This window comes from Scylla paramamosain, chromosome 43, assembly GCF_035594125.1.
Source record: "Scylla paramamosain isolate STU-SP2022 chromosome 43, ASM3559412v1, whole genome shotgun sequence".
Classification (NCBI taxonomy): Eukaryota; Metazoa; Arthropoda; class Malacostraca; order Decapoda; family Portunidae; genus Scylla; species Scylla paramamosain.
This window is the reverse complement of record NC_087193.1, coordinates 11,044,784-11,054,783: the sequence shown is the minus strand read 5'-3', so window position 1 is coordinate 11,054,783 and position 10,000 is coordinate 11,044,784. Positions and strand designations below refer to the sequence as shown.

Genomic DNA, 10,000 nt, shown 5'->3' with positions numbered 1-10,000 from the left:
GTTTTTTTTTTTTTTTATGATTTTTAGTGATAGCGGTGTCTCGGGCTTGGAAAGGCTGTAGTAGTGGAAGTTACTGTATGTTTTCTATTGATAGTTCGTCGTTTCTCTTCGAATTCAAGGGCTGATGTGAAAGTTTCCAAGGGTATCTTGATGGTGGCTGTGATATTTTATCTTATCTCAAATTTGAATGACTGTAGTGGAATTTATCGGAGATTTTGTAGGGTACTTTCTATCGTTGTAGAGATCATTTATCTTATTTCGGCTTTAAGGGTTATAGTGAAAATTACCGGACATTTCGAGGGCATTCTTCTGTTTCTAGGGATAGTTTAATAGGTCTTTAATGGAGGCCTCAACTCTTGTAATGATTCTAAAGACAATTGTTCTTATTTCGACTCTTAAAAGGCTGTAACGGAAATTAATTGGCGTTATAGTAATTCTCGTGATAGCTTGGCGAACATTCACCATCACCACTGGGAAAAAAAATTAATGAGAACCTGATCAATCACTTGCGCGACCTCTGGAAACTGTGTGGTGAGAGAACACTTGAGGAACACCAGCAAGTCCTTTCCTCACCACCACCGTTCCTGCACTCTTTCCTTCTTCCTTCATCCTCCCTTCATAATACTTTCCTACCTCATCACCACCTCTACACATCCTCCTCCTCCTCCTCCTCCTCCTCCTCCTCCTCCTCCTCCATCACTCTTCCACTTTCGGTCTTCCTGACTTTTTAGTTTTCTTAAGAACGGACGGAGTGTGTTCAGGCGTAAGGCGAAGCACAGGGACTGCCAGGAAGCCTCCACGTGAAGCCCGAAGCCAATATTGGGAAATTGGACAAAAAGGGGGAAGGAAGGGAAAAAAAATAGCACACACACACACACACACACACACACACACACACACACACACACACACACACACACACACACACAGGGAGAGGAGTGCTAAAACTTGAGTCACGTTGCTTTTGCCTCTCCTCCTCCTCCTCCTCCTCCTCCTCCTCCTCCTCCTCCTCCTCTTCCAACTCGTCTGGTCCCGTGTTTGTTCTCTGTCTCTCTGTCACTGCTTTGCTTCAGTTGGTCTTCTTCCTCCTCCTCCTCCTCCTCCTCCTCCTCCTCCTCCTGTTTTTGTTGTTGTTGTTGTTGTTGTTGTTGTTGTTGTTGTTGTTGTGAGTATGTCTGTTTGTTTGCTTCTTGTTTGTCACTCTCTTGGGTATTTTTAGTTTCCTTGTCTTGTCTTGTCTTTTTTTCCCGTTTTCTTTTTACGTGACGTTTTCTTTTGTTGTATATTTGCATGCCTCATCCGCTCGTTTTCTTTCTATTTTTCTTTCTTTCTTTCTTTTTTGCGGTTCTGTTCGTATCAGGAAAATTTAAATATTGCTCTCTTTTCTGTTTTTAGTTGATTTATTCCTGTTTTATTATGTTCTTTTCTCTGCTCTATTTTTTTTTTTAATTTCATGGTTTTGTTATTACCAGGAAACAGATTATCATAACTCATACCACAAGAACCATCACACCAGACCTCACCCCTTTGTTAGCTAGCGTATTAACAAAAAACAAAACAAAACAAAAACACTAGAACAATACTCAATACATGTAACATATTAACAGACGACTGCCCATAGATGTATATACTTCAAGATCACACAAGACCACAGCAGGAGACGAGAGATGAAGAGACCGCAGCGGTGTGTTGCAGGTAGTGGGACGTGGCGCGTTAATACCGTAGAGTTGTAGAGTTGTTCACGTTTTCTTTCCCGCTGTTTCATCCCTGGGTGAGCCGCGACTCTGCCAGCACGTCACGTCACCTTAATTTACTCGACACACAGAATTGCCCACGCACCTCCAGCCTCGCTAAACCTGGTGTCCGCCTCTGCCTTCATCCTTTTATTTGAGTCTTTAGAATATCTCTGCCCTCGTAATCTGTGGATTTTTTTTTTCTATACTGTTTTATGTTGCTATTTGTAAACGAAGCCATGGAAACTTATACTCTTTTGTGTTTTCACCTCCTCTATTCTAACTCTATTTTAGCTCTCGTTTTTTGTATACATTTTCTTTTATACATATTTTAACTCTTCTTTTCCTTTCTTCTTTCCTTTTCCCTTCCTTTCTCTTCCTATCTCTACTTTGCCTCCTTTAATATATTCTTTTGAGATATGTACATACAGGAGTCATAGAAGTGATGATAAACACACACACACACACACACACACACACACACACACACACACACACACACACACACACAAATACATCTTTAGTTCGAGGGTTGCAGATTTTACTAACAGTCATCTCTTGTGTGTGTGTGTGTGTGTGTGTGTGTGTGTGTGTGTGTGTGTGTGTTTATTTATACAAGCGGAGACAAATCTAGCAGAAGCAGAAAGACAAATGGACAACATGTGTGACGGTCCATAAAGATGAAAGATATGTATGTATGTATGAATGTATGTACGTATGTATGTGTGTGTGTGTGTATAGGTAGACAGGTGTCCGTATGTCTAAATCAATGAACGTCTGTCTGTTTGCCTGTCTTCTGATCTGCTGCGTTGTGTCTGTCTGTCTGTCTGTACTGTTATGTGTGTACTCTCTCTCTCTCTCTCTCTCTCTCTCTCTCTCTCTCTCTCTTATCCCCTATCTTCCCTTTCCTCCCACCCCCATCCCCCTCCCTCACCACCACCACCACCACCACCACCAAAACTTAAACAACCAACTTTCGAATCGTCAGAAACACCAGAGGAATGAATCATTAGAGAGAGAGAGAGAGAGAGAGAGAGAGAGAGAGAGAGAGAGAGAGAGAGAGAGAGAGAGAGAGAGAGAGAGAGAGAGAGAGAGAGAGAGAGAGACTCATCTTCTGCTTCAGCTTCACGTAATGTGCTTCCCTGTCTCGCTGTGTTTGCCGTCTCATTAACACCAGGTGTGCCCTAATGACCCTGAGCGGCTTGAGGGACAGGTGAGAACAGTCTATTCACTTTAAAGAAGACGCAAGGTGAAATTAGAGCTAATTTTAAAGCTCATCTCGATCTTCTCTCGCTTCTGACTCTTGTTTCGAAGCTTCGGGACTCTGAACGGTCTCTCTCTCTCTCTCTCTCTCTCTCTCTCTCTCTCTCTCTCTCTCTCTCTCTCTCTCTCTCTCTCTCTCTCTCTCTCAAACACCTTCAGGTTGTCAAAGGAGGGAAGTTAGTCACAGTTATGATTAATAAGCTCGCAATGTGTTGACTTGGCCACGAGGGAATGTTGTGAAGGAACAGGAGGAGGAGGAGGAGAAGGAGGAGGAGGAGGAGAATGTATCAGGTTTACGTCATGTTTGGTTTTAGAGGAGGACTAAGAGGAAGAGGAAATAAGAGGATGGTGTATGTAGAGGAGGAGGAGGAGGAGGAGGAGGAAGTAGAAGAGGAGAAGGAGGAGGAAGTAGAAGAGGAGGAGGAGGAGGAAGTAGAGGAGGAGGAGGAGGAAGAGGGAGAAGGAAGGGATTGTAAGGCACACACACACACACACAAACAAACAAACAAACAAACAAACAAACAAACAAACAACAACAACAACAACAACAACAACAACAACAAACATTAGCCTACCCCTTCATACCCTTCTTCCCATTACCCCCCTTCCCCAACGCCTCATTCCTTGTTTCCTTCCTTCTTTTCCTCCCTCTGTGATTTCCTCTCGTCCTTATTAGAATTCCTCAGTCCGTGTGTTCTGCGCGTGACTGCAAGGCCCACGCGGCAGGGTGTGCTGGGGGGAAGAAAGTGTTATGAGGAGAGATAAAGCTGTCACGATCTCGTATTAGCGAAGCGTGTGACGGTCGGGCGTGAGATGGGATGGAGGAGAGGGGGAGGAAGGGTGTAGGATGTTACGGTGGTTGGGAGACGGGAGGAAGGAAGGAAGAAATGGGAATGAGGGAGCACGGAGAGAAGTAATGGGTGGAAATGGTTGAGAATAGGTGTAGTGGTGAAGGAAATAGGTTATATAAAGGATATGGGTTGGGAGGAAAAGGAGGGTAAAGGAAAGGAATGGAGGGAAGGAAACGTGAATGGAAACGCAAGGAGGAAATTGATAAAAGGTGAGAAGAACAAAGTGATAAGATTAAAGAAGTAAATGGGAAGAATGGAAGAAATAGATAAGGAAAGGGGAAAAAAATGAGATGATATGGAAGAAAAGCGAATGTGGAAAGAAACGAAAAAAAGGAAACACAAGAGGAAAATTATTGAAAGAGAGAAGAACATATAAGGTAAAGATTGTGTAAAGAAAAAAAAAAGGAGAATGACAAAAAAAAACTGGGATAAAAAAGGGAGGCGCAGGAGAAATTAATGATAAATAAAGATAGAAAAAGGGATAGAAAAAGGAGGGATGGAAAAAATATTGATACAAAGAAGAGGGGAAACAAATGAGAAGAATAATAAGGCATGGAAAAATATAAATGACGAAAAAGAAGGAGAGAGAGAGAGAGAGAGAGAGAGAGAGAGAGAGAGAGAGAGAGAGAGAGAGAGAGAGAGAGAGAGAGAGAGAGAGAAACACGGAAAAAAAATAATAATGATAAACAGGAAAACACATGATTGAAGTAACTAATTAAATATTGGAAGCGGAAATAACTGCATTACATTTTCCTTCATTATTTCCCTTCTTATTTGCCTTCTTACCATTGAAGAGGGAGACGGAGGGTGAACAGCGGCAAAGAGTCTCATAAGAAAAAAACAAGTAAACAACAATAAGTAAACAATTTTAAAACCACTACCAGAAAAAAAAAACATCAATCACGACACGTAAGTAGCATTAATATATCCTTAAAAAATAAATACAGAAATAAAAAGGTAACTATCAATCATAATAAAGAATAATAGAAGTAACAATAATAATACAATAATAGTAATAGGAGTAATAATGGCGATAATAATAACAATAATAATAGCGATAATAATAACAACAACAACAGCAGGAGTGGTAAAATTAACGTTTCCCAATTGTTTACATCTGAACAAAGTGTTTTTTCGAATACAAATAACAACAATAACAACAATAACAAGCAAAATAATAAAAATAATATCAGCCTGAGTCGTAAAAATATATATAAAAAAAAAACGTTTTCGCATTGTTTACATCAGAGCAGAAACGTTTTTCGGGTGCAAACGTTCGCTCGGCTGAGATGAAAAAGAGGCCCCTCTCTCCACCTGACGCCGCTGTATTACCTGCCTGTCCTGCCGCGTATGGATGTTACTGCCTGCTGAAGGGAAATACGGCGCGCACGCACTTAATTAGCACCACCGCGGCCATTGGGGGAGAGAGAGAGAGAGAGAGAGAGAGAGAGGGAGAGAGGGAGAGAGGGAGGGACATCTACTCAGAATCTCACACACATACTCGTACAAAAAAGAAAAGAATAAAAGAGACAGTGATAGAGACTGAGAGAAAGATGTGATTGGTAAAGATTACTTGAAAAATTTAATTAGAGTGGAAATGTTAATGATTTTTGGAAGTATGGCATTTTTCTTTTTTTTTATTTTCTTTCTTTTCTTTCTTTTTTTCTTTTTCGTTCGTTCTTTTTCTTTTCTTTCTCCTTTTGTCTGTTTACTTATTTCATCAAGCGTATTTCGTCTTCCTCTCCAAGTCATCTTTTCTATTCGTTTCCTATTTCTTATTCTTTCCCCATTTGTTGCTCTTTTCCCTTTTTTTTCCTATCTATCCTTTCTTCCTTTATCATCTTCGTCCTATTTTTTTTATCAATTCTTGCCTATCTCTTCCCCTTCGTATTCTTCCCTTTTTTCCTCATCTCTTCCTTTTTTTCACATTCCTTTCTTTATTTTTCTCTTTTCATCCACTTTTTATACATTTTTCCTTCACTTTAATTTCCTTTCCTATTCTTCCCTTGCTAAACCTTTCCTCATGTACAGTTTTTCCTTCTACCCTTCCCTGTTCTATCCTTCTCTTCTTTTTTACCCATTCTTTCTAATTCCTTTCCATGTCTTATCCTTCCCTTCCCATTCCCCATTCCTTCCCCTCCGGTTAAGAGAGAGAGAGAGAGAGAGAGAGAGAGAGAGAGAGAGAGAGAGAGAGAGAGAGAGAGAAGGAAAAGGGTCAGAAAAATAGGGAAAGTACAGACGGGAAGACAATTATATAGGTGTGTGTGTGTGCTTACCTGTAAATGTAATTATCTGAAGGACGAATAGTGTGTGTGTGCGTGTGTGTGTGTGTGTTTGTCAAGGTGTAGTGTTAATTAACTAAGAGGAATCATTTCACTTAAGTTTGAAATATTTCACTTAAGTTGGCATCTTCCTTTGTTCTCTCTCTCTCTCTCTCTCTCTCTCTCTCTCTCTCTCTCTCTCTCTCTCTCTCTCTCTCTCTCTCTCTCTCTCTCTCTCTCTCTCTCTCTCTCTCTCTCTCTCTCTCTCTCTCTCTCTCTCTCTCTAAAGGTCGAAGAGAACAGGCAACCAAACCAATTTAATCTAATCCTTCCTCTTATTACGTTTAGTTCCCAGAAGTAGAGAAGGAAGGGAGGAAAAAATGACTGGTTCTTTGACACACACTCGCTTGTTGTCGCTTATGAAGCTGTAAATAAAAAGAGTAATCGTGTTAGACAGAAATGTCCACTAAGGCAAGGCGTCACACTTCTGTTTTTTTTTTTCTTCCCCCTCCCGCCCAAGTAAATATGTCTTACGAAATTTATATATATACTCGTTTTGTGTTATTAATTTGTATTGGCTTAGTTTTTTTATTTGTTTATTATTGTTTTGTGTTTTTTTCCTCTTTGTTTACGTGTTGAGAAGGCTGGGAAGGGACACGAGAAACAGGAAAAGGTGAGTGTTTTGTTTTGTCTCCTTGCTTCCAAAATGGTTGAAGAAAATATCAAGAGAAGTAAATAAGAGGGAAAAAAATTGTCAGGTTTGGTTCCAGATCTCAAAAAAGGGAAAACAAATGGAAAAGATGAAAAAAAATACGTTAAACTTATCACTCAAATAGTCACAGGAAGAGAAAAAATAGAGGAAAAATGAAAAAAAAACAATGAAAAGTAAGTCAAAAATCTCAAAAAGGGGAAAAAATGGAAAAGATGAAAAAATACGATAAACTTATCACTCAAATAGTCACAGGAAGAGGTAAATAAAGGAAAAACGAAAGAAAATGAAAAGTAAATCAAAGAAAGAAGAAAATAGAAGAAAAAACGAAAAAAAGTCACTATTTCTTAGCTGTTATTTACATATTCTCATCATCTTTAATCATTCATCCTTTCTTCTCCCTCCTCATATTCAATTTCTATCATCATCATCATCACTACCACCACCACCACCACCACCACCACCACCACCTCTTTAATTATTCCTACTTTTTTATATTACTTTCTACAAATCTTCGTCCTTCACTTTTGCACTTATCATTATTGTTGTTACTGTTGCTGCTATTGCCGTCGTCACTGTTGTTGTTGTTGTTGTTGCTGCTGCTGCTGCTGCTGCTGCTGTTGTTGTTGTTGTCATTCTCCTTCGCCGTAAATTGGATACTGACACTGAAATGAATAGCAACAATGAGTGGAAACTGTGAAATGCATTAACGAGTGAGAGGGAGAGGGAGAGGGACAGGGGGGTGGAGGAATGAGGGTAAGAGGGAACAACGAGAGAACGTGACAAAGAGAGAGAGAGAGAGAGAGAGAGAGAGAGAGAGAGAGAGAGAGAGAGAGAGAGAGAGAGAGAGAGAGAGAGAGAGAGAGAGAGAGAGAGAGAGAACAGAAAAAAATAGTGAATGGATGAGGTGGAGGAAGTAAGAAGGAAAGAAGAATGAAGGCGAAGAGAGAAAAGAGGAAGGAGATGATAGGACAAAGAGAGAGGGAGGAAGGAGGAGGAGGAGGAGGAGGGATAGGATATATGCTGGAGAGAGAGAACGAAGGGAAGAATAGAAGGAGAGATAGAGGGAAGGAGGAAGAAATAGAAAGAGAGAGAAAGATACGATAGAAGGAGAGTAAGAGAGAGAGAGAAGGAAGAGAGAAAGAGAAAGGATACAAGGAAGGAGAGAACGAGAAAGGATAAAAAAGATAGACAGAGAGAGAGAGAGAGAGAGAGAGAGAGAGAGAGAGAGAGAGAGAGAGAGAGAGAGAGAGAGAGAGAGAGAGAGAGATTTTAGTCAACTATTTATATATTTCAGCTAAAACCAGATTGTCTTTCACTAAACAGAGAGAGAGAGAGAGAGAGAGAGAGAGAGAGAGAGAGAGAGAGAGAGAGAGAGAGAGAAGGCAGAGTGGATAAACGATCCTGGATTATCTCTCAAAATCCTTTAACCCTTTGCAGTTATGGGATTATTTGAGGGAGCACCGCCCCCCTCCCTTCTCTCTACCCCTCTCTCCCATCTCCCTGTCCCCCCCCACACACCACTTTCCCTACCCCCCATTCCCCTCCCAGACCCTTTAGTGAGAGTGCTATGGTGTTTCTTGTTTGTTCGTTTGTTTGTTTCTTGTTTTTTTTTGTTTGTTTGCTTGTGTGTTTGGTTTGTTTGCTTGTTTGTTTGGTGTTTTATTAGTTAGGTCTTTTTTTTGTAGTGTTGTAAATTTCTGTTGTTGTTGTTGTTGTTGTTGTTGTTGTTGTTGTTGTTGTTGTTGTTGTTGTCGTTGCTGTTGTTAATTTTATACATGTTTTTTTTCTGTTGTTTGTTTGTTTTATGTATTTACATGTCTATTTCATCATTTCTTATTATTCCTAGTGTTGCTGTTGTTGCCGTCCCAGCGAGTGCTTTACGAGTATATATGAAATTAATTAAACCACCGAAGGGAACGAAGGAAAAAAACTTAGCAACTTTTACGACAATGAAAAACAAGAGGGTAATTCATCTGCATCGAGATATTAGAGAATTTTCTATTGAGTAACAGAGTGATTAGTGGCATTGTCTAAGTCTGGCGAGATGCGAAGGGTGGATTGATAAAACTAAACTAATAAACCTGTAAATAAAAAAAAGGAGGATAACGGAATGAATTAATAAACCAGGAAATAAGAAAAAAAGTGGGATTAGCATGAAAATATATAGTTAGGAGAAAAGGTAACGGTACGAAACAGAAAGAAATGAATATAACAGCAATATGAATAAGCCAGAATATTAAAAAAAGGAGATTAGCAGAAAAAAAAAATTAAGAGAAAAATTAAATGTGTTAACAAAGCGAATAAACCATAACACAAAAAGAGATTAAGTAAAAAATAATAAATTACAGAAAATAAAGAAGGATAACAGAACAAATAAATAAAAAAAAGACAAAAAAAAAAAAGAGATTGACAAACAATATAAGAAAACAGAAGAAATAATTACAAAGAAAACTGAAAAAGAGAGTAAAACAAAACAAGTAGACAATAAAAAAAGAGGAATAAAAGAAATGAATATAAAACAAAAGGAAAACATAAAAACTGAGAAACTGAAAAAAATGAACTAATAAGCCAAAAAAAAAAAAAAAATAATAATAACTGAAAAAAAGAAAATAGATGAAAATACTGAAGGTGTATCATCACTTTTTTTTCGATATTATTAAGAGGGGAGAATGAAAAGATAATGATTAGTAGCAAATGGAAAAAAAAACATTCATTCATAAAGATAAAGATTAGAAATAATAATAAAAAAAAACTAAAAGAATATGGAGTACAATCAGGCAGACAGAAGAGAACAAGAATAAAAAAAAGAAAAAAAAGAAAAAAGAAACCCTTAAAACCGAGAGAAAAATAATAAAGGTGAAATTTTTGAAAGTAAATATATGAAAATGAAAAAAAAAATAAAAGAGAAGAAGAGAGACAGAACCAGATGAACCCAAAATACAAATTTAAAAATCAGTAAAAAAAAAAAAAAGGGAAGAAAATTAGGAACAGGGAAGTTTTAGGCCAATCAAATAAAAAAATACTTGGAATAAAACTATAAAATCTACGGAAAGTAAAAATGAAAAATGGAAAAAAGTCAAAAGAAAACGGAGAGAAGAGAGAAAAGGAAAAACGTCAACATAGTGATAAACGTGGTGGTGGTGGTGGTAGTAGTAGTAGTAGTAGTAGTACTAACAGTAG

At 38.5% G+C, this 10,000-nt stretch overlaps 1 protein-coding gene across 1 annotated transcript in view; it reads left to right on the top strand.

Moving 5' to 3' along the window:
- The window catches only part of LOC135093759 (uncharacterized), a 148,254-nt gene that overhangs the window by 42,693 nt on the left and 95,561 nt on the right, over positions 1 to 10,000 (top strand). The window lies entirely within an intron of this gene.